Source organism: Argiope bruennichi, chromosome 2 (genome assembly GCF_947563725.1).
Source record: "Argiope bruennichi chromosome 2, qqArgBrue1.1, whole genome shotgun sequence".
Lineage (NCBI taxonomy): Eukaryota > Metazoa > Arthropoda > Arachnida > Araneae > Araneidae > Argiope > Argiope bruennichi.
In genome coordinates, this window is record NC_079152.1 from 96713882 (window position 1) to 96740700 (window position 26819).

The following is a 26819-nucleotide window of genomic DNA, read 5'->3' on the forward strand; positions in this document are numbered from 1 at the left end:
TTATCTAATTATTTTTGTGATTAGCGTTTTTCTTGTATTTCTGATTTTTCAAATTTATGCTAAGCTATCTAATTTAATAGAGGCATTTATTAAACATTAAACTAGTTATTAAAAACATTACACTAGTTTAGTACTTCATAAAGGCCGGGATAGCCTGGTTGGTAGAGCATCGGATTCGTGTCCCTTAGGTTGCGAGTTCGAACCCCGTCGGCCGAAGATTCCCCGCGTGCTTGGTGGCTGACGCGTGTTAAATCTGTCGTGGTCACAAAGTCCTCCATGTCGAGAGTAATACCACTGGGGGTACTGGATCAGGGGTGATCGTTCTCTGATTGAGGTCTAAATTACGATCTGTGGTTGAGTGAAAGAAATACATGAATGAAGTCCGCCCCGTAAAAAGGGTTGTGACGTGTGTGTAGCTAAGTCGTTCTCTTGGCCCTAGATGGCGCTACTATAGAAACAAGAGGCGCTCCCCCTCAGGCTTAAATCGGCTGTCTTCGAACAGCGGGCTAGTCCATGACAAGTGCCATAAGAAACAACGACAACAACAGTTCATAAGAATTGATTGATGAGTTAAAGCTGGGAAAGAAATCTGAAGAACAAAAGTACAATTTTTATTAAAATTGTCTTATGAAAATTAATACCCAAAATTATTGTTTAATATTAAATAATAAAAATAAAAACATTAATATATTACGCAATTAATTTATATGATAACTAATTAAATATTTGTATGTTTCATTCAAGTAATTTGAAATATATTTTAAGTAATAAGAATATGAACATTATTAAAGATTATTTATTTGGGCTCAAAAATTTTTATTCAAAAATTCAAACTTCCTAACCTGTTTATTAAATAAAAGTTAATTTTCCCAAATAACTGAAAGAAAAACATCATATTTTGACAGATTAGTCGTATGTCAATCATAAAGCTTTCGACTGCTTAAGGATATTTGAGGTTTTACTCCATTAGCAATTGATTAATGGAATGAATATATAATAAATGAATTTTTAACCAGAAATTTTTTAATATTTGTTTTAAAAGTATGCAATATGTAATATTAACAAGTCAGTATAGGTGACTAAAAGTGAATCAGTTATGTATTTGTAAACCAGTCACTATTATACGGTTTTTGAGTTTACAATTAAAAATTGTGAAAACTTGAACAGATATCAATCATTTGCACACAGCATGCAATACTTAATTTGGAAAAAACACAAATCTGAAGTCTTTATGGTAATATTTCGAAGCAAAGACTTAAAGAATGAATTTACTTTTTTTTTAATTCGAAATATCACAGCATGTTAATGCTTTAGAATTGAATTTATCTTTATATTTATTACTTAAAATAATAAGAATTAACGATTATTTAATTTCTTCTAAATTAAATCAATGATAATACGCCCAAAAAAACATCGTTGCAACAAAAGTTTGCATAAATGTAAACAATGGAAAGTAAAATATATTTAAGAAAAGTTATAAAATATGCTTATGAAAATTTTAAAAATATATTGCAAATATAGAATTAAAAAAATTAATATGATTAACAAGCTTATACTTTTAAATTTATAGTAAGAAAAAAATGTTTTTTTTTCTTCGACATTACACGCCAAAGTTAAGGGTAAATGTTAAAGATTCGATTAATTTTTAATTAAAAATACAACGCTTTGGAAACTTTTGGAAAATCCCTATTTTAACTGCTACCCAAAAAATAACTACATACAAGTTTGGAATAGCGAGATCAGTAATATGTCTTATAGAGTATTTATTTATTTTTTTACGATTTTTGAAACACGCTTGTTGTTATTTACAGATAGTATACAAGTCAATAAATATCATATTAATTTGTATTTTTGATTTGGTACCACATTACATATTGCACATACTCCCTTACTCATTTGTTAAAAATTTTATGATTTAAGCATTTTTGTTTTTGAAATCGGATAGTTCCTGTATATTCTCATGTTATAATATAAGTGTGTCCCAAAAGTTTCTTTCTCATCTCGCTTTGAATAGCATTTGGCTCTGCTTGTGCAAACATGCAAGCTTATCTATTAGCCGTCTATGTCATCGGTTTCAATCATACCAGAGCTCTTTTACAGTACGGTTCGTTTCTGCCACAGTCACTTTTAAGCCTTTCATTCACAGTGTTAAACATAAGTAGCGAAAGGCGATATTTACGGTACGTTATGCTTCATTGTTTCAAAAAAAGATGCCAGTTGAATATGAAAATGTGCATAGAAAACGCAATTGGTGTAAGGACAATAGGCCTTCAACTGTCGCAAAGTCGGGACTAAACCCCAGAAAAGTTCTTTTGTCCGTTCGGTGGGATTGCAAAGGCGTAATTTACTACGTGCTCTTTCCTCAAGGTGAAACAATAAATTCTACGAAATACTGTCATCAACTGGACCAATTAAAAGCGGCAAAAAAAAAAAAAAGAGAACAGAATTAAGGAATGACGAGGCGTTGTTTTTCATCATGGCAGCGCGAGACCACATATTGCGTTAGTTGTAAGAGAAAAGTTCTTACAGTTTGATTGGGATGTTTTACCGCATCCCGCATACTCTCCAGATCTTATGCCACATCTTATTATTACTTCTTTCTGTCCATAAATTCTTTTCGCGATAAGCACCTTAAATCCACCAGAGAAATAAAAGCGCACCTCGAGGATTATTTCTTGTCCAAAACGCAACAATTTTGGAAAGAAGGCATAATGAGGCTTCCTGAGAGATGGAAGAAAGTAATAGAGCAAAAGGGTTCTTATATAACAAAATAAATAATATCTTAAACAGTAAATATTGTGTATTCATTTCATATTAAAAATGCGAAAGAAACTTATGGGACACCCTAATATTAAATATATTTATATGAAATATATTTTTCAACTTAATTCATTTCTGTTAATGCAAATATGGGAATCAATCGCTGCGAATCTGTATTTTGATTCGAAATCTTTAAAAGTCCGAGCGCAATGAAAAAGAAATAATAAAAATAATAACTGAGCCTATGCGCAGGTAATTATATATTTTTCTTTCAAATTTTTTATCTCCTGGGACTAAAAAAAATACAAAAAAAAAAAAAAAAAAAAGGATTGTCAACACTCTCTACGAATCACGTCTGCATTAGCTGAAAGTCTTTCTAATAAAATCCATTACCTAAACAAAGTTTTTTTAAAAACTTCTTTTTTTTAAAGGAAGATTTAAAAATATTTTCCTCGTTTTTTTCAGCCCTTCTGAAGTAGACTCTCCAGCTTTTTAATGGAATTTTGTTCCTGGCAGGAGCTTAATCAGTAAAAGTATTAGGACTCAAGCTAATTATGTCAGTGCAAATATACCACTGTTGTTTTGATAAAACTCCAGTGTTGACTTTTATTCCTTGATGAAATTTAGGAATCTCTTTACAATCGGAAGCACTCTTCTGTAAGTACTCTTCTAGTGATTTATCTAATTAGTTAATTAGTTAAAATCTAACTGCAGGAAATGGAAATTGAATTTATCTATAAATAAGTGGTGAAAATTATCAGATGACTCTGAATAATTTATTCTGAAAAAATTTCTCTGTGCATCATATGATACGTATCTCTTAATTGTTTACAGGAACCAGAATCTCGATTGAAACAACTCGAAAACTTTGGCAAACTCGGAGATAATTAAAAGTAAATACCAGAAATCACAAATTCCTTAAGAGCTCTATAAGATCAAATAAAGGAAGTAATTGAAATCCACATGCCATCTAAACATGCATCCGCTTTAGTTTAAATGGATGCGTTTGATCATTAAAAATTTATTTTTTTGCTTATATTGTGGGTAAAATATTTTAGTAGAAAAATTGAACTATCCATTGAATATTGATGTCATAAAGCAATGCCGGAAAAAAATTTGTCGTTATGAAAACTTTTTGCAGTTGTCTGTTATTTGAATATAGTCTTTTTCTAAATTAGTGTTCTATGTTCGCTTTGACTTAAAGCTAAAAATGTTAACTAGCATACTTGTATATACATTTTTTTAAACTAATAAACAATTTACAAACAACTTTGAATGTAAATGATTTACCAAAGATCTTTTTTTTAAATTATATTTACAAAATATAGTAAGAAATTTAGATTAGATTAGCTTTAATCAAAACAGATGATTCTAATGTAATCGGACAACGATAATAAATATTATACAAAGTTAAATTTTTAAATTTTATGAACTAATTTTCATGACTGAAAAAATTAGAAAGTAATTCAAACAATTACATTTATCAAAAGAACTGTTCCTCGTATTGAGAGTAAAAATGCAAGAAGCACTTAAATTAGAATCTTTACTTTATCACTTGATACTGAAAGACCTCGTTAACAATTATGTGTGTTCTACTAAATCAGATTTTTTTTAGTACTTTTGTTTAGAACTTAAAGTCCCATTTGTTTCACGAACTTGGAGTATTCTGGAAATCGCCAAGTATACCAGGGGCCATAAAAATAAACAAGCATCGAATTTTGTCTCGTACAGGTTTCGAAACGAGATAGGGATACTTGTACCTTTTCTAGGTTTCGGTATTTCTCTTCGCTATTATATAAAGAACAATCAATGGGTTTTGCTTTTCACAATAACATGAGCACAAAAATCGTTCAAAAAGCTGTCATTCTTCTTTGACTTCTCATATACTTATACAATAAGACTGTTTCGTGTTTAGTTGAATCGAATACAGAGGGATTTGAGTACAGATCTGGGATTCTAGAACTTGCTTTGTTTGGTTAGATAATTGACACAAATTTATAATTTTGATGTTATAATTGGAAATCAAGCTTCTTTTATCTATCGTATCGCAGTTTAGAATTACCCTGTTCATATATACATAGACATACAGTCATTCCTTTTTATAATGGATTAGTCAAAAAATTAAAACTACTCAAAAAATTAAAGTTTAGCTCTACAATTTTGGAATGCAAGTTACACATCAAATTTCTTTTACAAGCTTGTTGCATTTCTGCGTACCTAACAAGGCAGACAGACTATACATCTACAGATTTAATCCAAAATATGAAAGAGATCTATAATTTTACTTTAAGCCAAACTAGTTATGCCAAACTAAACTTAAAAACTTCAAACTAAAACTTAAGCCAAACTAACCAACTATGTTATTCTTCAGTTATAAGTCCAAAAATGTATTTCTCGGACTCGAGCTAGGAATTCCAAAATGTAGGAAATTTTCAAAATCCCGAGGTGGAATTTTTTTAAAAATTAAAAAATTATCTCTTTATATACTTTGTATATAAGGAAATTGATTCAAAATATTAATCTATCTATTTTTATATATATAATCCTATTTTTACGATAAAACATGAAAGAAATGATGTCCGCAATTTTATTGCTCGAGGTAAAGATTTATATAGCCATATCGAGAATCAGAAGATGAATAGCATGCGGAAATAATTTCATTTTATTCTAAGTATAATCCAAAAATTTTTTTATTCAAATGACTTCCTTATTCAACGCTTCTGTAAAAGTTAAAATGCCCAAAACGTTTTAAAAAATTTCAATGCTTCGCCGTGTAAGGTAATTTCCATGGAAGTAAAGCTTCTACTTTTTAAAATTAAAATACCGGAAATGTCAGTTTTGAATGCATTTATAAAAAATATATTTTCTACTTAATTTCCTCCAAGAAAAGTTTAATATTTTTTTAATTCTTGTCTGCCAACACAGATTCACTCAGTTTAATTAATTCAGGGGGCATTGAAAACGTCTGTAACTTAAATAAATATCCTAGAACTATGGATAGTTCTGGAACTAAAATGATTTAGAATGAGTCTGAATGGAAGAGGTAATGTAATTTTTAAAGTTCACTGCGTATTTGCACAAATTTCTTTTGGAAATCCTAATCATCTTCTTATTAAATTAATGACGAATTTTCAATTCGTCAATTAAAAATTGACGAATTACTGACGAGTGTAGAGAATTACCTAGAATCATTTTGATATTTCTGCGAGTAATGATCAGAAGAATAGATATTTCTGTATTCTTGATTTGCTGCTTCGTCTCAATAAGCATGCTTCTAACATTATACTGTATGCCATGTCATACTGTCACAATTGATGGCAGCCTTATACCTGGCATAAAGAAAATAAAAAATACAATTACAGTTGAACTCAACTATCCAACTGTGATCCAATCAGATTTCAATAATTGAATAATTAATAAAAAAAAGACGTATTTCTTAGAAAAAATGAATTTTGCTTAAAATATATTAATTCAATAATTACAAAAACAATGTTGTTTACATTCGTGTATTTACAAACTGTTACAAACCTATAATATTTCTTTCTTGCATTGAATAGTTCCATTGATGATGAGAAATAATTGCAGATATGATTAACGAAAGTTGAATGGATGCCAGGTCATTAGCCACGGCCTTGGCGATAATTTAGCAACTTGGCGAAGAATTTGATAATTTTGATGACAAAAACGAAGTCTCTAGAAAAGGTAAAATTTTCTGCTCACGAACGAAGATTTGGAGATATTTTTTAAAAATTCGATATCCTGTAGGGAGACTATATAAACAGAAGGGGTCACACAATTCTTTCTTTGGAGTGTTGGTCAAGGAACGACATTTCTAGCTGTATTTTAGTAGCTATATTGCAGTTTTCGAATTAGAGATTTTCTATTTGCTCATGTTGCGAGTTGCGTAAAAGTGCTATTCTGTGTGTTTTTGTTATCTGTTTTACGCTTTGTTTTGTTACATATGTTTCGCGTTTCTTTCAATATCAAAGAGGAATCTGCAAATTTTGTGTGAAGGTGAAATACAAAAGTTAACATAGTGCGTTGAATGTTTGGTTGCAACGCTCACAAACAAACATATTCTAAAATTGTGTTTTTCGGACATAGGGATATCTGAAATGTGGTGATTCCTCAATGTATTGAAGTCAAACGTTTCACAATTATTATATTTTCTCTTGGATATAATCCCAATTTGAAGAAAGAAATAATATATATATGCTTGTTGCATTCATTCAGTAAAGTAATTCATTTTTTCCTAAAACTATGTCTTTCAAACGTGGATATTTATTGTTTCAGAACAATTTGTATTGATGTTGTAGTCTAAATATAAAATAGTAAAACTAATGATATAGAAAATTCCTTGCATATTGATTGGACCAGTATGGCAGAGGAGACGTCTAGACAGTTTACGTTCATATTTCGTCTGAAAACTTATTCCCAAGACAGTCAGAAAACTTTTTTATTCTTCACAGAGCCTTGCGTTAATATATTTTAGCCTTAATCCAACTATATTTGCTCATAAATAGTCTTTTCTATAAATAAACAAAATTTATTTATGAAAAAAGGGCAATAACAAAACCCCTAAGCAAATAAAATGTAGCCATTCGTTCCAAAATTTGAAATTTCTTTATCAATCCCTACTAAAAGAGATAACTTCTAGTGTGAAATGTTGTAACACAATATCTCAGGATTTATTCGTTTATCTTTATTTTATTTTTTAAAATTTGCTCTTAAATAAATATTCCTGAAGAGATATCGTGTACATAACCTACACATAAAAATACATTTGATATCGTCTCAATGCGCTGAATATAAATACAGAAACTGAAACAAAGAAAATTATTTTATTGAAGTAACTTTTGGAATTTTTATTTTGGAAAAAAATGTTGAAAGAAAAATTGTACAGAAATAAAACTGATATAGCAGAAAGACTTATCTTTCGTAATGTAAGGTGCTGTAAAAATAATTGTCGTTAATAATATTTTCCAAAACCATTGACGAAAAGTAAATTTCGATTAGTTTACATTGAGATTCTAATTAAAATTATCAAAAGAATATGTTCAGGCAAGCATCGCTTATCCAAACGGTAATTACATACCAAATCGCCGTAGCTTTAACTCAAATGGTCTATATAGATAGAATTTTGAATAATTTTTTTAGCATGCCTATCGCAACACAGACATTTCATGACGAAATTTATAGGTAGTATGTCAGCCTAAGATATTGTACAAACATTATCACGATAAAATCTTTACCTTATTATATAAATAATAAGTAATATCGAAAAATTAGTTGCATTATTTCTGAATTATCCCTGAGTATATAAGAATAGAAAGATATTTCATTTAAATTAGAACCAAGCAATAGCTGTAAATTCACGCAAGATTTATGAAATCTTCTTTATACTTAAGAAAATTGTTTTTAATTGTAATATGATTAACAAGCATTTAAAACATTTTCTTTATAATTTACAACAGTGTCATTTAATCAGATTTTTGATAAAATTATTGAAAATTATATCAAACTAATTGATATACCTGGCATTGCTCGAAATTTAATTTCTATCATATAGAAAATTTATTTATTAGAATTTTGTATAAATTATTATAATACATACACACACCTTGATTGAGCGTTCGCGGTTCCTAATCACTTTTAATCTCTTGAAAATGAAGTCCATATCAGTTCTTTCTACCAATTTTTTTAGGCACTATTAAGTAACTACTTTAAATCAATTCGAAAGATAGAAACAAAATATTCAAAAAGTAGTGGTTGAGTCGATCAGAGTTTTGATATCACCGTATTTCAAAATCGTCTGCCTTAAATTTTAATGGAATTAATAAAAATAAATTGGAGTGAAAATTGCATAGAAAAAAAACTAAAGAAGTAAAATTATGAATTTTCAGATGGGTTTGAAATATTTGTAATAAAATAATCTATTCTGTAACTATGCAGAGAAACGGCAACATTTCGGTTAATAATTGAATATGTAATTAATTTCTGTATTATGAAAAGTGGACGGTATTCTTTTTATTGCCTAAAAAAATGTGGAAAATTTGGCTGAAACTGGTAGTTTAAAATGAGATATGGAACATAAATAATTACGTAGCCACAATGACTTTTGTTTACATTAAGATGAGTGTGCGTTAAAAATAATTATCTTGATATATTTATTTTATCCTTGGAATTATGCTTTAAATATTTTCAACTTTGTAACTTCATTCGTGCGGTCGTAGCAGTATAATATTGAGAAGATGAAGCTATAATTAAAAAAGTTAAATTCGACTTGCTTTACAGCAACAAATCTATTTTTTAAATATAAATTAAAGAAATTTGGAAGAATTTAATTTTAGCCAGAAGGCGAAATATTTAATATTTAGCAAAGCTATTAAGTAGTTTTTCTTTAAATTTCTGTAAATAATTATTTGTTGATATTAATTTACGAACATTAGTTTCTACTGAATGAATATATATATATATATATATATATATATATATATATAATATAGGCATATATATATATATATAATATAGGCATATTAACAATTCTATTTATCTGGTGATATTACTCTGGGATTTAATTTAATAATCGTAATAGGAATTTCCTACACAATGTAATTGACACTATTTATTGCTTTTCTTTTTACAAGGAAATGTTGCATTTGGAGAAAATTTCCAAAATTATTATTGAGTTTTATTTCTAAACATAGTTTTATCTTTCGTTATTTTCTAAAATAGCCTATTAAATTGTTGTCGCAATGAATAAGAGGATTAGATGAGCAATTTAATTAAAACTTTCAATTGATATAAAAAGAACATTTATACAAATTGAACATAAATGTAATTATTAATACGAGAACTTCGAAATTCTTATATCATCTGCTCATCTAGACATGATAAAATTTCTCTTAAGTTACTTAAAGTTAATCTTTAAGACTTGATAAGGTTTCCATTTAGGATATTTTTATTAATTATTTTCACTGATAACCATTACAGTAAATATACTCAATTAAGAGAGATATTGATTATAATCAAATTAAATATTGCATGTACAGTTAAATAAAAATTCAAATACCGTGGCGAAGTGAATGTAAGTGTAGGAGGAGAAACTATTTTTGGCTTCATTAATTATTAATATAAATGATGATGAAATTTAATATTACTACGAATATATATAATTTTCCCTGTAATAAATCTCATTGTAAAAAAGGGAAAATTTTATGAATATTTCTAATGGATGAGAAATTAATGTTTCCAGGTTTTAAAGGTTTTCAAAATTGGAATTTTTATAACATCTCTGTTAGAAATCGAAATTCTCAGATCATTTAAGAAGTTTTTTTTTTTTGTTCTGTGTCGCAGAGACTATAAAAATGAGAGAGACAGAGTGAGCTAAGTCAATCAGTTGTGAATTCTCTTTTATAAGTCTTTACTGCGAAGTAAGCTCTCCAAATTGAGCGTTCTGTGCTGTACTGCTGTTTAACTGGGATTTGCAGAAACAGTAATACTCAGATCGTAAGTAAAATCAAGACAGTAACATTAAATTGGAAGTTCCGGCTTTGTGCACGCTTCGTTTGTATTTTGCTATTTGTGTTTTCATACTTACTTGTGAAATAAGGAGCTTATATCCATGGATTCCAGGTCAATGAATTTCCCAGGTCTTGATGAAAATTTAGGTTCTCGAAAGTGCTGTAATTTCGATAATATCTCTGCTAGGAACCGAAATTCGTAGATCTTTCTAGAAACTTCCGTTTTGAGCCAAGAAGACTAAAAGAAATCCTAGGGAGAGGAAGAGCTAACCTCAGTCAGTGAGTTGTGAAACCTCTCTTTGGAGGTCTTAGTACTCTTTTAGTAGCGAAGTAAGCTCTCCAATTATTTTAAACAGAGTACGTTCTTCTGTGCTGCTATTTAATTAGCAATTTTTTAACTGCTTGTATGCTACTGATTTTTGCAATAACTGTCTTCGTGCGCACTTCGGCTGTATTTTGCTAAGAAGGTTTTCGAACTTTCTTATGGGATAAAGCATTGCTCTCCATTACCAAACTTGTTGGATTTCCCATCATAAATTCATTTAATGGATTTTAAATAATATTATTTTCGTTCATTCGTCAGATTTGGTTTAAAACAAAAAATGTGCAATTGTTTAATTCTCTTTTACTCTCCAAGACTGCAACCTGGGATGGGTTATACCCTTCTAGCTCCTTTCTTAAGACTCTAAGCTACTTTACAGAGATGAGAAATATGTAACCTTATCTGCTACCAAGTGCCTTTGAGCATCTAGATATCTTTTGGGGTTGAAATTCAATTTCACTCTTATATATGACAGTAAATTTGTTTCCCATAGCATTTTAGAAGACAATGATAGCTCTAGGTGAAATGGACTATTCTGTAAAATGCCAACATGCATAGATACACACACTCTTTATTACAAGATTTTTTAATGTAATTTATAACACTTTTTTCATTGGTTGGGCTATTTTTTTTTATAGTCAAGAGCATTTCGAAGACATTAAATACATTTTTGTGCACATATTATCATTATTTTATTCAAGAGTAAATTTTTAAAAATAAATTTGTAAATATTAAAGTATTGGTTGATAGCTGAATAGTTTTTAGTATAAACATAATTTGGGCGTCTGAGTAAAATTCAATTATAGTTATAATGCATTATTATTATAATAAATCGTCTATGGTTTTGGGATACAATAAATAACAATTTTCTAAAAACTCTAAAATGTTAATTTAATCAAGCATAAATATAATATGAATTAAAAAAAAAATTGAAATCTTCTATCGCAAATTTCAAGTTATTATGCGTGAACATTATTTTTTTAAAATCAAGTGGTATCAATCCGACAGAAAAACCTCATGTTCTCGCATGACTTATTTCGCAATCACCAATATTTAGAAAGGCGATGGTTTTTGACCATCTCAAAATTAATCAAGTTCTAAAATTTTTTTTCGTGAAAAACAAGTTTAAACCGTTTTGACTATCAGATTACGCATGCGTCGATATTTAGAAAACGATGGTTTTTCCCCATATCAAAATCGTCTGAGCTCCAACACTTTTCCCTAAAAACTTTTTTTTTTCGAAAATTTGGTTTAACCTGGTGTGGAACAATCACGTGATTATTGTATTGCACAATCGTTAATTTTTAGAAAAGCGATGGTTCCCCCCCCCTCTCATAACTTTTGAACTCCAAAACCTTTTTTAGCCAACTAGAAAAATTGAAAATTTAAGAAAAATTATAACACTTTCGATACCTTCCTCCTCCCCCGTTCATTTCCATTTTCTTCTTTGTGCTTCTTCGGCGATAACCTTTTAAGAGCCTGTCTTTTATTGGCCAGACATGAGAAACGGGCACATGGCGGGCATTCACGCCAAATTGTAACTTTTGTAGGCGGTAAGTCACCAAATGTGCAACTTCTTTTATTATTTTCTAATAACTCTAAAAGCGAAAAAATGATGCCTCAAAAGCGATAAATAAATAAAATAAATAAGCGATAAATAAATAATAAAACGATAACCTCAAAAACCCTAAACCAAAACAATGTTATGTTCTCACATGATAAGAAATTGTTCGTTTTTTTCCTCTCAAGGGTTTATATTTATTCGAATTTCCATTCTTTAAATAGCATGCCATTTAGAATTAGGGTTTTTAGATTTATGCACTCTCCTACAGTTCTCTTAAGAGAAACATTTTAATTCTAACCATCCTTTTACAATTATAAGATACACTTGGGCTTAATTGTGAAATGAGTCTTGAGGAAATGGATATTTTGATTTGTCAGCGTAGGATTCGTATTATATCTTGTAAGAGTAGTTTCATTAAATAAATTAGAGAATTAAGAGTTTATATGAGTGTATTGCGAAATGTGAACCAGAAGATACAAGGATTGCTTAATTAGGAGACATCCAAAATGAATGATCAATTCTCGAACTGCCTAGAATAATGAATTATTACTAAGAATCACATAGAGAAATGGGAAGCAACGGATTTTAGTTAATGAAAGGAAATATTAGATGGTAAAGGTTAGCAAAGTGTATTTCCTCTATGGAATGCATTTGTTAAGCATGCAACTCTATACCTTATTTCTCATCAAATGTAGTTTCTAATGTACCGAAAAGTCATTAATGATTGTAAGTCGTCTTCATTTCATTTCGGGGAACTTCTGACGAGTGTCTTAATGACGTATACGTCATTCGATATCTCCTTTGAAGCAAATATATTCGGATTTGTGTGTTCTGGAACCGTTCAAAACAGGAAAAGTAGTTATTGTCTGAATTCAATCAATTATGTTAATATGCAAAGATTTTACTTACTCGTTTACGAAACACATGTCGAAAAGTATTAGGTGCTTATATGTATATTGATCATTTTTTTCTTTAAAAAGACATTTATTGAGAAAAATTGGTATAATATTGTTACGAATCTGTAATGCTACTTCCCAGCATAGATGGTTCCATCATCGGAAAGAATGTTTTACAGTCATCGGTATTGGACGGAGTGTCGCGTTGGAGGTTCCCGGGGCTTGGCGACAAATTTGGCGACTTGGCGACGAATTTGGCAACTTGGCGCCAAAATAGATTATACCCGAAACATCGAGAATTTTCCCGATCCGTCCAGTAGGAACCGAGATACGCCTCTAACGTTCCTGATTGGTTGAGAGGCTTCTAAGCCCCGCCTCCTGGGACCTATAAAAGGAGGAGACCGCAGCTGCTAGCGCAGAGTAGTCGAAAGCGACGGTGAAGAACTGGTCTTCCAGGGATAAGCGGAGCAGCGACGGAGTCAAGCTAGGGCTGAACTAAGCTGTGCGCTACTGTCTGCAGTAGAGAGTCTTGTTATATGCTGCTGTGTATGCTGTTGTTGCTGCACGTCTCGGTTGAAGATAATCGTCTTCTGTGCTGTATATAGTTGTCGTCTTTGTGCTGTCCTGTGTGTCTTCGTGTAAACAAACGTCGTTGTTTTATTTTCTACTGCCGCCTGGTGATTGAGCGTTCCTCACACTATATAACTCCCACTATCCAAACGAACCCCGGAAATTTCGTAACAATATCTATCGATAAAAATACTTTCCTCAATTTTCTACAACCTTTACCTATTTTCGTCCAATAAGTCCTGCAACTCATTCCCTTCAAATTTTTTTGCCCTCCTGGTTGTTTTTTGTCATAAACATCGAAATCACCACTCTTAAATCATTCAAATCAAAACCGAAAATTGGAATATGACGGAACAGCATCGCCATAAGTTTCTAAAGGTGTCTGATGGGTTTCGGCAGCTTTTTCAATCAAATAAAAAAAGGAAAAAGAAATGAATGTTGGAAATGCCATTTTGAGTATTCCATGATTGGGTCTTTATACACTGAATAATTCAATAATACTAAATGCAAAAGTTACAAAATGATAACAATAGTAAATTGGTAAAACCCAAAACTATTGTTGTTTATATAGATACTTCTCATGTTTACCAATAGATATCGCTTATTAAAATACATGCAATCACGTAATACTATGCAAGTAAGAAAAAATTAACCTCGACATTTTGATGCATCTCCATGTTTTGAATTTTATCCATGTTCGAAAATCCATTATTGAAGTTTTGTCTATCTATATGTGAACAAAAACATGGTATTATTTAAATGGTTGAATTTTTTTTTTTTTTTTGTACATCGAAACGATTGATTTTCATCAATTTAATTATGCTTGTACTTTATTAGACTTATCAGACCAAATGGGATTAGAACCAATTACTACAGAGTTTCTAAACAAATTCTCAAACTAATAAAAACACAATGAGAAATGCTAATCTTAAAAATTTAGTTTATATAGTACAGTCCCGAGTAGGGATTGCAATACCGGACCAAAATTTCAATACCGGTATTCGGTATTTTTTAAATCTTGATACCGGTTTTAATACCGGTATTAGAAATTTTAGAAAAAGAAAACACAGGTATTTCTTTGTTTTATTTGCCAGTAAAGAAACATCTTATTTATTTAAATCACAAAAAAAAGTGTAAATATCACTATTCAGTCTGTGGTACTATTACAAATTTTTGAAATGTGATCTTAAAAAACATAATGCATCAATTGTACTGTCATTAAGCCTGAAAAGTAATTTTGTGTAAAAATTACCAGCTGTCGGAAACGCTCATTCGGCATCTTCGCTAGTTGGTGGTACTGTTAGCAATGCGCAATATACTTTTTCAAGTATTTACCTCTAAATCCCTCATCTTCAAATAAATCGATTTCTCGTCGAATGGTTTTGGATACAGCTGATTTCTGTATTGTATTTTGATTCGTTGAATTTTTTTTATTTATCGCTAATTCTAATTTTTGTTCAAGAGACAATTCCTTTTCACTATCGACAGTAGTGACATCATAATCTTCAATAATTGAACAGGATTCTTCTGAATGTGGATAGGTTTGTAGATAAAAAATTTTAAGAAAATTTACTCTAAACTTAATCAGATTTGAATTGGTTATTTTCTTTTCTTTTTCATTTTTAAAATCATTATAATTATCTAAATACCATAAGACATTTTCTATTTCGGTATCTTCTTCAACAATTACATTGTCATTATCTTCATTGTCACTCTCACTCTTACTCTTTTCAAAGTTGGAATCCGAAATTTCTATATTCACAGTATTTGGATTCTTCTGTTCTTTATTTTTTTGGTATAATACATCTATTACTCCTAATTGAATTCCATGAGCATAGCACAATTGCTGATTTGCACCAATCAACTTTTCATAATTGTTGTCCCATTAGTCGTTATGGATACAATATTTTCTTTCAGGGATAATCCATGTTTCGCTAATTTAGATTTAATCACTTAATTAAGCCATTAAATAGCTAATTAATTTCGCCCGTTTGGGAGACATAAAAACAAAAACTTATACTATTGTGCCATGATCGCGATACCTGAACATATAGTGGAGACAATTTTAAAAATTTTTAGTAAATACCGAAAAACCGGTATTTAAACTTGTGAATACCGGTATTACAAAATTGTACAAATGGCTCAAAATACCGGTATTCGGTATCCCGGTATACCGGTATTGCAATCCCTAGTTCCGAGTATCCGGCCTTAATGTGACGGAAGAGTTAACAAAAAAGCCGGAATGACCGAAGTTCTATGAACTAATTTCTTTGCCCAACAATACCAGATAACAAAGTTTTGACTTTTTCTTATTCTTACTTTTATTCCACTTCCACTAGATTGTGTAACCCGCCACTTTTCAATTTCTGCTCGTTTTTATTTTCTAGACGCCACTGTTCCTTTCCCAACTCCCAACTCCGAAGCTATATTTTTTACCAGAGTCTAGTCGCTACATATCGCGTAATTTCTTCTCCATAGTTACTACAACTTTTTTTCGTTTATCACCCAATTCGAAATTTTAATTATGGTAGTACACTTAAAAAAACATTAAGCATACTCCAAAAACAACTTACAAATACTGTACGTACTATGCAGTTATAATCAGGAACAGCAGCAACGACTGAGGGGGTACAAATGATAACGAAATATTGAACAACGAGCAGTACGCTGCTCTTTTTCTGTCACAACTTGTATTTTGCATGCAATTCATAGGAGGATCGTAGCAGACGCCAACTTCCAATGTCTTGGCAATGTTGCCAGTATAATCCTTGCCTTCTTCATTTAATTACGATAAAAGAGAAAATAGGCCGGATAGTCGCGAGCCGGATACTCCGGAATTACTTCAATTCATATTTCTTTAAAAATGTTTTTCTTTCATTGTTATTGGAACTTGTTAAATAAATCCCATAAAACAAACCTGTGATACACCCTATGTAGTAAACAATCATCAATAGATAAAAAAAATATATTATCTATTTTTGACATAAATATTGCTATGAAATCAATCTTTTAGAATTCTATAAATATCTTGGATATATATATATATATATATATATAAACGAATAAAAATTCATTAAAGAAAGTCTTTTTATATTGTATTATCAATCTTTCTTTCTATCACTTAGTAGAAATTCTCTGATTTAATGAAATCAGATTCAGATGTACGAAATGGTTTTTTTCTCCTAAATACAAGAAATGAGATGCTTTAAATTCCCATGCCTATTTTGCTTCATCATTTATCTTCTAAAATAAACATTTATTAGATAATTAATGAACAATAATTTAGTGTCCAAGGATTGGTAAATACAAGTAAATTCTTTCAATTAAGTAATTTCTTGAAATAAAGCTTTCCCTAACTATAATGGATATTTCCCGAAAGAAAAGAACCCAAAGCACGAAAGAAAATTCTTTGAGGAAATGCAATGCGCAGTTCGTTTTTATTTATTTAACTGCAGCAATCACAGTTCGTTAAATTGTTCTTCGTTGAAAAGACATAAAAAAAAAAGATATTTTTGAAAATGCAAGGAAGATAAATGCGTCCCCCAGACTTTCATTAGTCACGTGTCAAATTTATTTTTCGGCGCTGGCAACAGAATTTAATTCCCTTACTTCTAGATTTAAAAAACAGCTAACGCAAGCCCTTTTGTTTAAAATAACTTCGAAGTGCATTTTCAAAATCAACATAGTGCATTCCCAAAAGAGATATTTTTTTTTACATAATATTTTTTTAAAAATATTTCTCTTTTAATTAAACTAAAAATTTAAGGAATTTGTTTTGAAACATTGCGACGCAGAAATATGTTCTAGCGCAAGTTTTCATCTTTACTTTGCCTTAATGATTTATAAATCTTAAATTTCAATTAATGGAAGCTAAATTTTGTAAAAATGTTTCTAATGATCATGTTTCATATCCTCCGATAATGAATTTAAAAAAGTTTTTCTTTACATTCGAACCGAATAATGATGGTGTTTAACTTCAGCGCTAAATTTAAAACGAAAAACACGAATGAATGATGTTTAAAATTTCAGAAACCATTTTAATTACTTGCTAAAAATTTTATTGTTAAGTAAAAACATTAATTGTAATGTTTAAGCAATTGTAACGAGTTCTTTTTTTTTTTCAAACTAAACAGAAATTCGTGCATAATTTATTTATAAACTAAATAAAAATACTTGATTAAATACTAAATCCTTGCACTGAGCAATTAACAATTAAAGCATTTCTTTGGTTATTCTGAGTTTATATATATTTAAGAATTAATTTAAGTTGATTTTTACTTTTGGCATATGAAGTATAAAAAATTATTATAAATATCTATAAATTCGTCCTAAAAATTTAGTTGAATCTTTATGCTTTAACGGTATTAAAATAAATATAAAAAATTATGTATGTCTTTCTGTCAATTTGTAACCAGGACAACTCAAAAATGCAACAAGCTAGACATATTTAGTAAGCAATTTTTCTCTAAAATTAAGTAGAATCTTTATAAGAATACTGCTTATTGAGATGGTTCTTATGGCATAACTTCGGAGAAATCTATGCTTAATTTATTTTTAAATTTCAGTTTTATAAAAGAGTTGATTGCACATATATCATTTTATTGAGACGGGAATACCAACTCCTTTTTAAAAAAATTATTTAATATATATTGTTACAAATCTGTAATTTTGCTACCCGGCATAAATAGTGTCATCCTGAAAAAACCATTAAAATCTTTGTAAGATCTGTACTGTGCGTGCTGAGCTTGGCGACCATTTGGCGACTTGGCGTTGAATTTAGCGAGTTTGGCGACTAAATGGATAATACCATTAAGTTCGAGAAGTTTCATGATCCATCCAGTAATAACAGAGATACACTCAGATACGCCCTGATTGGTCAGAAGATTCCAGCCCCGCCTCCCGGAACTATAAAAGACAGGCAATTTGAATCTGCGAAGAAGTCGTGTAAATCGTCAGAAGTCGTGTGTATCGTCAGAAGAAGTTGTGTGGATCTTCAAAAGTTGTGTGTGTGTGAGAGGAGTCGGAGTCGCCGACAAATAAGAGAAATTAGAGGATGAGACAGCAAACAAACTGCTGAACTATACCAATTAAATGTGCTGCGCTATTACAATTGATTAGCGGTATTTGTTGTAGAAGAAAAATTTTGTAACAATATTAACAAAGATAATTATGGTACTAAGTAAATACAAAACATCAATTAAATAAATTAAAAGCAGTTCAATTATATTTAAATTTTCACATAAGGGGTTTATTGAATATTCTTTTAATTACGCTTCGATATATAACTGTTTCATTCTTTTTTCTGTTGTTGTTGTTCTCTTTCTTCGGAATAGTAGTACAATTTTTCTGGCGAAAATTGTATTAAACAAGAAAAGCGTATGCTAGCTGAAAACATTTTAAAATCTCTATAATGTTTAGCATATAATCTTTTTTTTTTGTATACTATTAAAATGTACAGGTTTTTACTGGAATCCTAATCCTTCAGCTAATTCTAAACCTTTAAACAAAGTATAAAATTTCAGTTGAAAAAATGCTTTAAAATGTTAAACACATTGCTAAAAATTACAAATCTTCATTTTTATACATTCTACCGGTCCTATCCTCTTCAGACCTGACTTTTTTAAAACTGGTCTAAAAATTTGATATTTTCGATCTTTCACATTTGTTACATCTCAATAGTTTGTGGGAAAAAATATTTGCTGATCAAACAATTTTAAGTCCCATAATTTTAGAGTACACATATGTGTACCTCGGGTCTTAAGCAAGTTAAAGCATCCACGACAAAAAAAAAAAAAATTAATTTTCCTGGTTATTTAATAGCTATACTTTTCCTATTCTAAGGCCTTATAAATGAAAAAAATACAAAATTTATTATATTAATAATCTATTAAACCTTATCTTGAATGAGAAATTTCATTTTTTTTAAAATAAATATTATGTAAATAGATGCAGCATTTTGAGCACTTGACTGTTCTAGATTTACATCCTGGATACCTGCATTTTGATTCATACTTATCGCCCATGTAATGTTATAGATGGCTTGACATACCAAGTCTTATTTCTTTTTAATTGAGAAGGGACAATTTTTCTTGCTCTTTTAGAGGTAATTTCACCAGATGGTGATAATGAAATCTCCAGTGGTCTTTTAGTTGCATTTCCATCATTTGATGACCCTTCTTCTATTAATTTGTTTTCATTCAAATTTTCGGCCTCATTCCTAATAGCTCTGCTTGTCGCTTTGCCACCATTTTATAGTATGTCAAGCAACTGACAACTACTTAATCTACAAAATGCGTGAATGCTCGCGTCGGTCATTTTTTGTAATTACTGCATACCTGTAATATGCAAAATAAAAATCGATGCCTTCCATATTATATGCTTTCACAATAGCAGATTATTTTATATCAGGTTTTTCTTTCCATTATTTTGACTGTCTTCTGCCTATTACAATTGGCTCATTACTTATACATGTGGATAATAGAGTTACGGATTTATTATCTTTCTACTTGACAAGGCACATTTGACTATCGTCTGAGACCCGTTCATCCTATTTGCCCGGTTTCATAATTTTCGATACATGCGAAATTCTATGGCTTCCGCTAAAGTCATTTTTTTTTCTAAAAGTTCAATAACCTGTTTTTGAGTTAAAACCACTTGACGTGAAAAAAAATTATTATTAGCTTATAAAATTCCGTATATTCTATACATAATGCCGGATTGATATATCAATTGATGACTACAAGACAGCTATAAAATTAAATTTCTTACTCAAGTTAAAAAATAAATATTTTTAAATTTAAATCTTATTTCATTACAGAACATAAAAATTATTTATTATAAAAAAGATATACAACATATACAAGCGCTCAAAAGATAAACAGCTCAATGGATCGCAAGCAGTCAGGAAATGTTAGCGAAAATGCTTGAGGTGCACATATGTGTACCTTAGTAAAATTTGCATTTTCACCAATTCTATTATAGATATAATTTGGTAATGACTTTAAGCAGACACTTCGTATTTTATAAAAAAATATACAAGTGTTTATTTTAATAATAAATATTAAAAAAATGAACTTATATTTGCTGTGTTTTCTGTTCAACGTCATTTTCGTTATCTCTCTAATTAATAGCGATGGATATGAAAAAAATATTGAACTATAGTGCTATATATGGATGCAAAATGGAAGCTACATTCAAAAATGTTGAAATGCATGCATTATTTCGACAAAATTTTACATTACCGGATAAGAAAAATGAAAAAAATTGCAGATACACATGTGTACCTCAGGACTGAAGAGGCTATTGGTGATAATGACGAAAATGTTTTGGACACTTAGTATTTTAAATAAAAAGAAATTTCGTGTCCTGTGATCTGTTGGATTTACATGCCAATTTCATTATCTTATACCAATTTGCTTCAAAGAAACGGAACTCTTAATGGATCAACTTATTTTAGGCAGTTGTTAAAATGGTCTAAAGTATCGTTACGAATTTATAATATTGCTTTCCGCAGTAAATCTCTTGATAAAGAAAATAGTTTTTTAGATGGCTTTAATAACTGCTCAATGATCCCGGACTTGACGACTCTTTGGCAATTTGGCGACCCTTTGGCAACTTGGCGATGACTTCGGTGATAAAAATGAAAATTCCTGAAACTGCTAGAATTTTCACGATATCTCGATAAGGAGCGACGTTGCCGTATCTTTCCGGAGATTTCTCTGCTTTGTCACAGAAATTATAAAAAGTCGAGAGATAAAGCTGAGAGTAATAAATATTGACTGAAACACTTGAGCGAGTGTTTGTGCGAATTCTCTGAGCACGTTGTGCTGTTTTGGTTATTTATTATTGATTTGCTGTTTAGGTACTGTAATTTACTGCAACTGCTGTCTATACTTATTTGCGTGTTTTTGCTAACTGTGAATTCATGCTTTCAAGTGGAATAAAGCACATTTAACCATTACTGAGTTTGTAGAATTTGTCACCATACGCGCGCAGACAGGATTTAGGTTATTTTCCTTAACACTAGCTTCGAAGCTTCAAAACTAGCCAGATGAGTCGCAGAAAGTTGGAAACTTTTTATTTTGTTTAAACTGTTTGTATGATAAGAATATATTATTAAAAATAACCAAAAGTACAAACGGACAATATACAGAGTTTGCTTTCGTTGAACTTTCCCTATTTCATTAAATCATTAAAAAAACAATTTAAAATGCAATTCTTAACATAATTTAAAGAATTTTTTCAATTGGCGATATATACCTACCTCTATTCATGGCTACTGAGTTATGATTAAAGCAGATAGGGGAATGAAATAAAACCGGACCTGTTTCTCCTGAAACCAGAAGAAACCGATTGTACAACTTACAGTTTGAACCACCGGGCATTACTGTAGCTATCAGAACGATGTGTGAAGTAGAAAGTCAAGTAATTTTTTTCTATCATCTGATTTTAAATTTTTGTCTGTTTTTCTCGGTTTCGAATGTAATACTTGGCTTTGGATGACTTCAGCTGTGTATTATATAAAACTTAGCTGCCTATTGATATATTAGTTTCATTTGAAGTGAATCAGATTCTCAAATTTTAAAGAAAAATGGAGTTTTTTATCAGTTTGAGATTTTTTTGATATTAATACAACTTAATAAGAAAGTAATATCCCGAAACTTCAGTTATATATATATATGAAATATTTTAAGTGAAAAATAAATAAAGAAATGAAATAAAATAAAATGAATTTTTACATTTAACATTAAGAGACTACTCCGAATATTAAAATTATTTAATTTTCACAAAATTATACTGAAATTCAGGATTTATATTTTTGAAAACTAGATGATATGCATGCAATTTATGTTGTAACGCGAGAAACTATTATTCACATTTTTTGTAATGCTTATTTTTAACAACAATAAGAAAGACCATTTTTTATAAATTTGCAAAGCTGATGCTTTTTGACAGCTAATAATATATTAAATCATAAAACATTATTCATTTTGAAAATTTAAAAAAAAATCGATATTCAAATTTTATTTAAGAATGTTTTGGCTTTCCTGGTGCACATAATCGTAAATAACTTTTGAGAAAAGATTTCTGGAAGTAAAAATGTTAAAATTGCTTTGAATTTCAATTCCTAGAAGATTAATTAATCTTTAGAAAAGGCGTTTAAAATAAATTACATTTTGAATTAAAAAATTTAAGACAAGTTATACATGTTCTAAAATATATAAATATAATCCGAAATTTTCCAAAGAGAAAAAAACATTAGTTTCTCAAAATATAACCTCTTAGCAATTTATATTGTTTTAAATTTTTTTGGAATAAATATTAAATTTATATATACACTTGATTTTAAGATTGTTTAAAGCTAATATTCGAAAAATCAATTTAGTTTTGAAAATTTAGCAATGAAAATTATTTTTATTTCAATTCTTACAAAAGGAACAAATGTATACATGTCAAATACATCATGACAAATTAATTTTGGTTTGACATTGCGCATCGTAGGAAGACGGTGATCTGCTAATTTCTTTGCTTCAGGATTGTAAGGATCCAGATTCGAATTTCGGTTTCATTAAAGATCTGTCATAAGTGAGTCTAATGCATGTTAAATCTGACACTAAAGAAATCTTGACTAAAGACACTTGAGAAATCTAAAAGTTCAAATGTCCCCTCACTGGTGTGGTGCGGAAGTTTTGGGATATCATCTGATCATAGTTCAAAATGGAATGGCTTGAACCATAATACCCAAAAGGTTTTTCAAATCAGAAATATTATTTTGGCACAATATAACTATTTCTCGTATTGTTTCAAAAAGGACGTTCATATAACTAAATAAAAATTTTGTAAGCACGGAAGAAACAAGACAATTACAATGCAGTATAAGATAAAGTAGAATTAGACGGAAAGTGTAATTACTTTGTAATCTGATAAGTGTAATTACTTTGTAATCTGATAAGTGTAATTACTTTGTAATCTGATAAGTGTAATTACTTTGTAATCTGATAAGTGTAATTACTTTGTAATCTGATAAGTGTAATTACTTTGTAATCTGATAAGTGTAATTAATTATAAAATACATCTGTCATGTGGCTGGGATAACATGAGCTTAAACTTTATTATCATTTCATATGTTAGAAGAACTCAAAATTTAAGCATGAATTAACTGTGGTATCAAAATTTAGCGGAAAAATAACAACTCATTAAGAAAAAAAAAAGTGATTCAGTTTAAATGATAACTTTTAATATAATAACATCTTAGTAGTGTTAAAATTAACCGATTTTTTAATACTAAAAGTAAAGAGTTAAAAAATTCATATATTTTGGTTTGAAGCGTTAACAATGTTAAATTCATTCATTTTCTATCGAATGATATTTTATTAATTATATTTATAATCATTTTGTAAGTATACTTGGGGAATGATTGTAAAAATGTTTTGTTTTCTTTAAACATGCGAATTAGTTTTGCTTGTCAATTGTTCGAGTTATAGTTTTCTATAAGTCCCTTTTTTTTATTGTCCTATGAAATTTAATAACTGTATACAAACATTATTCTTATTGAGTAAAATTTTCGGAAGTTGCCGCAGCAAAACACCAACGTTTCGTTTGATTTTTAATTAAATTTTCAGAAATATCTTCAAGGTACACAATTTCTCCTTCAGAAAAACTACAAAATTTCACTTGATTTTTAATTATTTAATATTTCAAAAATCGCTTCAAGGTGTACATTTCTCTCCTGTAAAATATATTTGGGCCAAATTATGTCGATCCAATTCCAACGGTAAAGTTCTAGTTCTACCTTGTAAATCGCCAAACACACTAAAAAACATACATTCTTATTAGCGTAGATAGAAATTATCTCAATCTTTGATGTAATCCCAGAGAAAAAGATTACAATGAACCAAACTAAAGTAAAAACCATGGTTGCGTTTCGTATTCTCTTTTCCATCTATAAACATATTCATCGATCTTCACCGTCATAAGGAGTATCCGATAGATAGACTAAACATTCCATGTGCTATATTTCTTGTCGGTAAGTTTCGCTGTTGTCGCTGGGGATTATCCAATATATTTTTTGTGTATGTTTGTGAATGATCAAAATTTAGATGTTTAGTTTTTGAATAATGAGATTCAATTTAATTAAGCCTTTAAATCCTGGAAAATGATTCTTATTAAATTCGCTGAAATATGCACATTATTAGCTCCGACGAAATATTGTCATTACGAATTTATTAGTAACTAGCCGCCTTTGGCGATCAGCCAGTTCGCCAATCTTAATGCACGTTAAAATTTTAATAATTCAATATTTTATGTAATTACTACTTTAATAGCTTCTTCATCAAAATATTTTAAAACTTCAAATTTTGATAGTCGTATAATTCACTCATAATATTATAAAGGCCTTCAGTCATAACGTAATATGTGTCTCTCTAATTTTCTGTTAGCTCCCGTAGAATTTATACTTTAAATTAAAGTGGAAATGATTAATTTGCATTAATGTAGCTCAGATTCATCATGAGTAGATCGATTAATTAATAATGTTTAATTTTAAATGCATAAAACACTAAGAAAATAAACAGAATCGTTTAAAATAGTCGGTCGAAAAGAGGTTAAAAAAAACTACTTAAACTATGTACTTAAAACTATAAGCATACAAAAAATATGTAACATAAATACAATTTAATTACAAAAGTACAACTAACCTAAAAATAACTTAAATCAAATCCGCATCCGTTGAAAATAGCTGTCAACAATCAGAACACAGTGCGCATGCGTGAATTTTCAACGCCAGTTCTGGTAAAGCAAATGCGTGGATTTTTCTACGCCAGTTGGGGTAACGCTAAGCAGATTAGAAATTTTTAATTTCTTAAATTTAAGAAATTTTTATTTAACAATTTTAATTCAAAAATACTTCAGAATGAATCTGAAATATCAATTAATTAACAATGTTTAATTTTAAATGCATCAAACATTAAGAAAATAAACAGAATCGTTTGGAATAATCGGTCGAAAAAATGTTAAGCCTAACCGGATTAGCGTGGGGAAAAAAAACTGAAGCTTACTCATTTGGCTGTGGGGAATGAAGATTTTTTTGGCGGAAAAGTTAGTTTTTAATTAATAACTAAAATTCTAATTAAAAATTTGAAAAAGGGACCCCAGATGCACATTCCCGACCTCCAAAGTATACATGTACCAAATTTGGTAGCTGTAGATCAAACAGTCTGGCCTTGTAGAGCGCCAACACGCACACATTGAGCTTTATTATAGCTTTATTATCTTACAGATTACAACATCATTAAACTGTATTCTGTCAATGTAGCATTTTTTCCCATCTATGAAAAATTAAAATAAATTTGTCTACTCCATAAAATATTAGGACTAAATTTTGCTATCTACATTCAATGAAAATATTCTAAATATTTTAAATTGTATTTGCCTAGGCATTGCAATTAATATGCAAAGAAAATAATATTTTTATCGGTTTATTTATATTTGCACTGCAACGCGATTGAAAATGATGAAAACAGTCATCTGTATGAAAATCCTTTTTCACAATAAATAGATAAATTTATTTTTAAAAAGTGAGATAGTCACATGAAATAACAGACAGTTTAATTGGTATCATGCAATGGATATTTTGATTTTCATGGTGAATTAAAAAAACGAATCAGTTATTAAACTTATTTGGGCAAATTATTGCTGGAAAATATTAATTGCAGTTACTCGCCTTTAGTGAAGAAAGGAATTTTTTGATAATTTTTCCAAAACTACATTGATGCTAGATGGCAACATCTGATGCAAGAACATCTTGGAAATGATTTTTAATCACATGTTTTAAGAGGCCAGCTAAAAATGTACCAGAAAATAACAGAAAAAACACTACCGTTTTTTTCAACACAAAGTTATGATCTCGAAATTGAGCGGGTAATAGAAGCGCTGAATGCGATTTTTTTAAAGATAAAATGTAGTTTTTGATCATATTTCCGATTTTAATTTAAATAATATATCCAAATAAATTAGAATACCCTAATTCAAGCCCTATAAATTGGAATACACAATTTCAAGATAATTTTAATTTGTGTAGTATTAACTGCATTATGTGGATTATTTTTCAAAGAGCATGTAGTTTTTTGCGTTGGTGTGATTTGCTGCGAGATTTCCAAGTTTGAGAACTATTGCACGAAGCGAGC

The 26819-nt window shown here is 29.6% G+C and overlaps 1 long non-coding RNA gene across 2 annotated transcripts in view; it reads left to right on the plus strand.

Moving 5' to 3' along the window:
• The window catches only part of LOC129957249 (uncharacterized), a 101691-nt gene that overhangs the window by 23115 nt on the left and 51757 nt on the right, over nucleotides 1-26819 (plus strand). The window contains exons 2-3 of one of the 2 annotated variants that reach the window (XR_008782748.1): nucleotides 3226-3417; nucleotides 3595-3839. This is a non-coding gene — a long non-coding RNA (uncharacterized LOC129957249). Of the gene's footprint in view, nucleotides 1-3225; nucleotides 3418-3594; nucleotides 3840-26819 lie in introns of those variants that run through there. The other variant, XR_008782749.1, reaches the window with a different exon arrangement.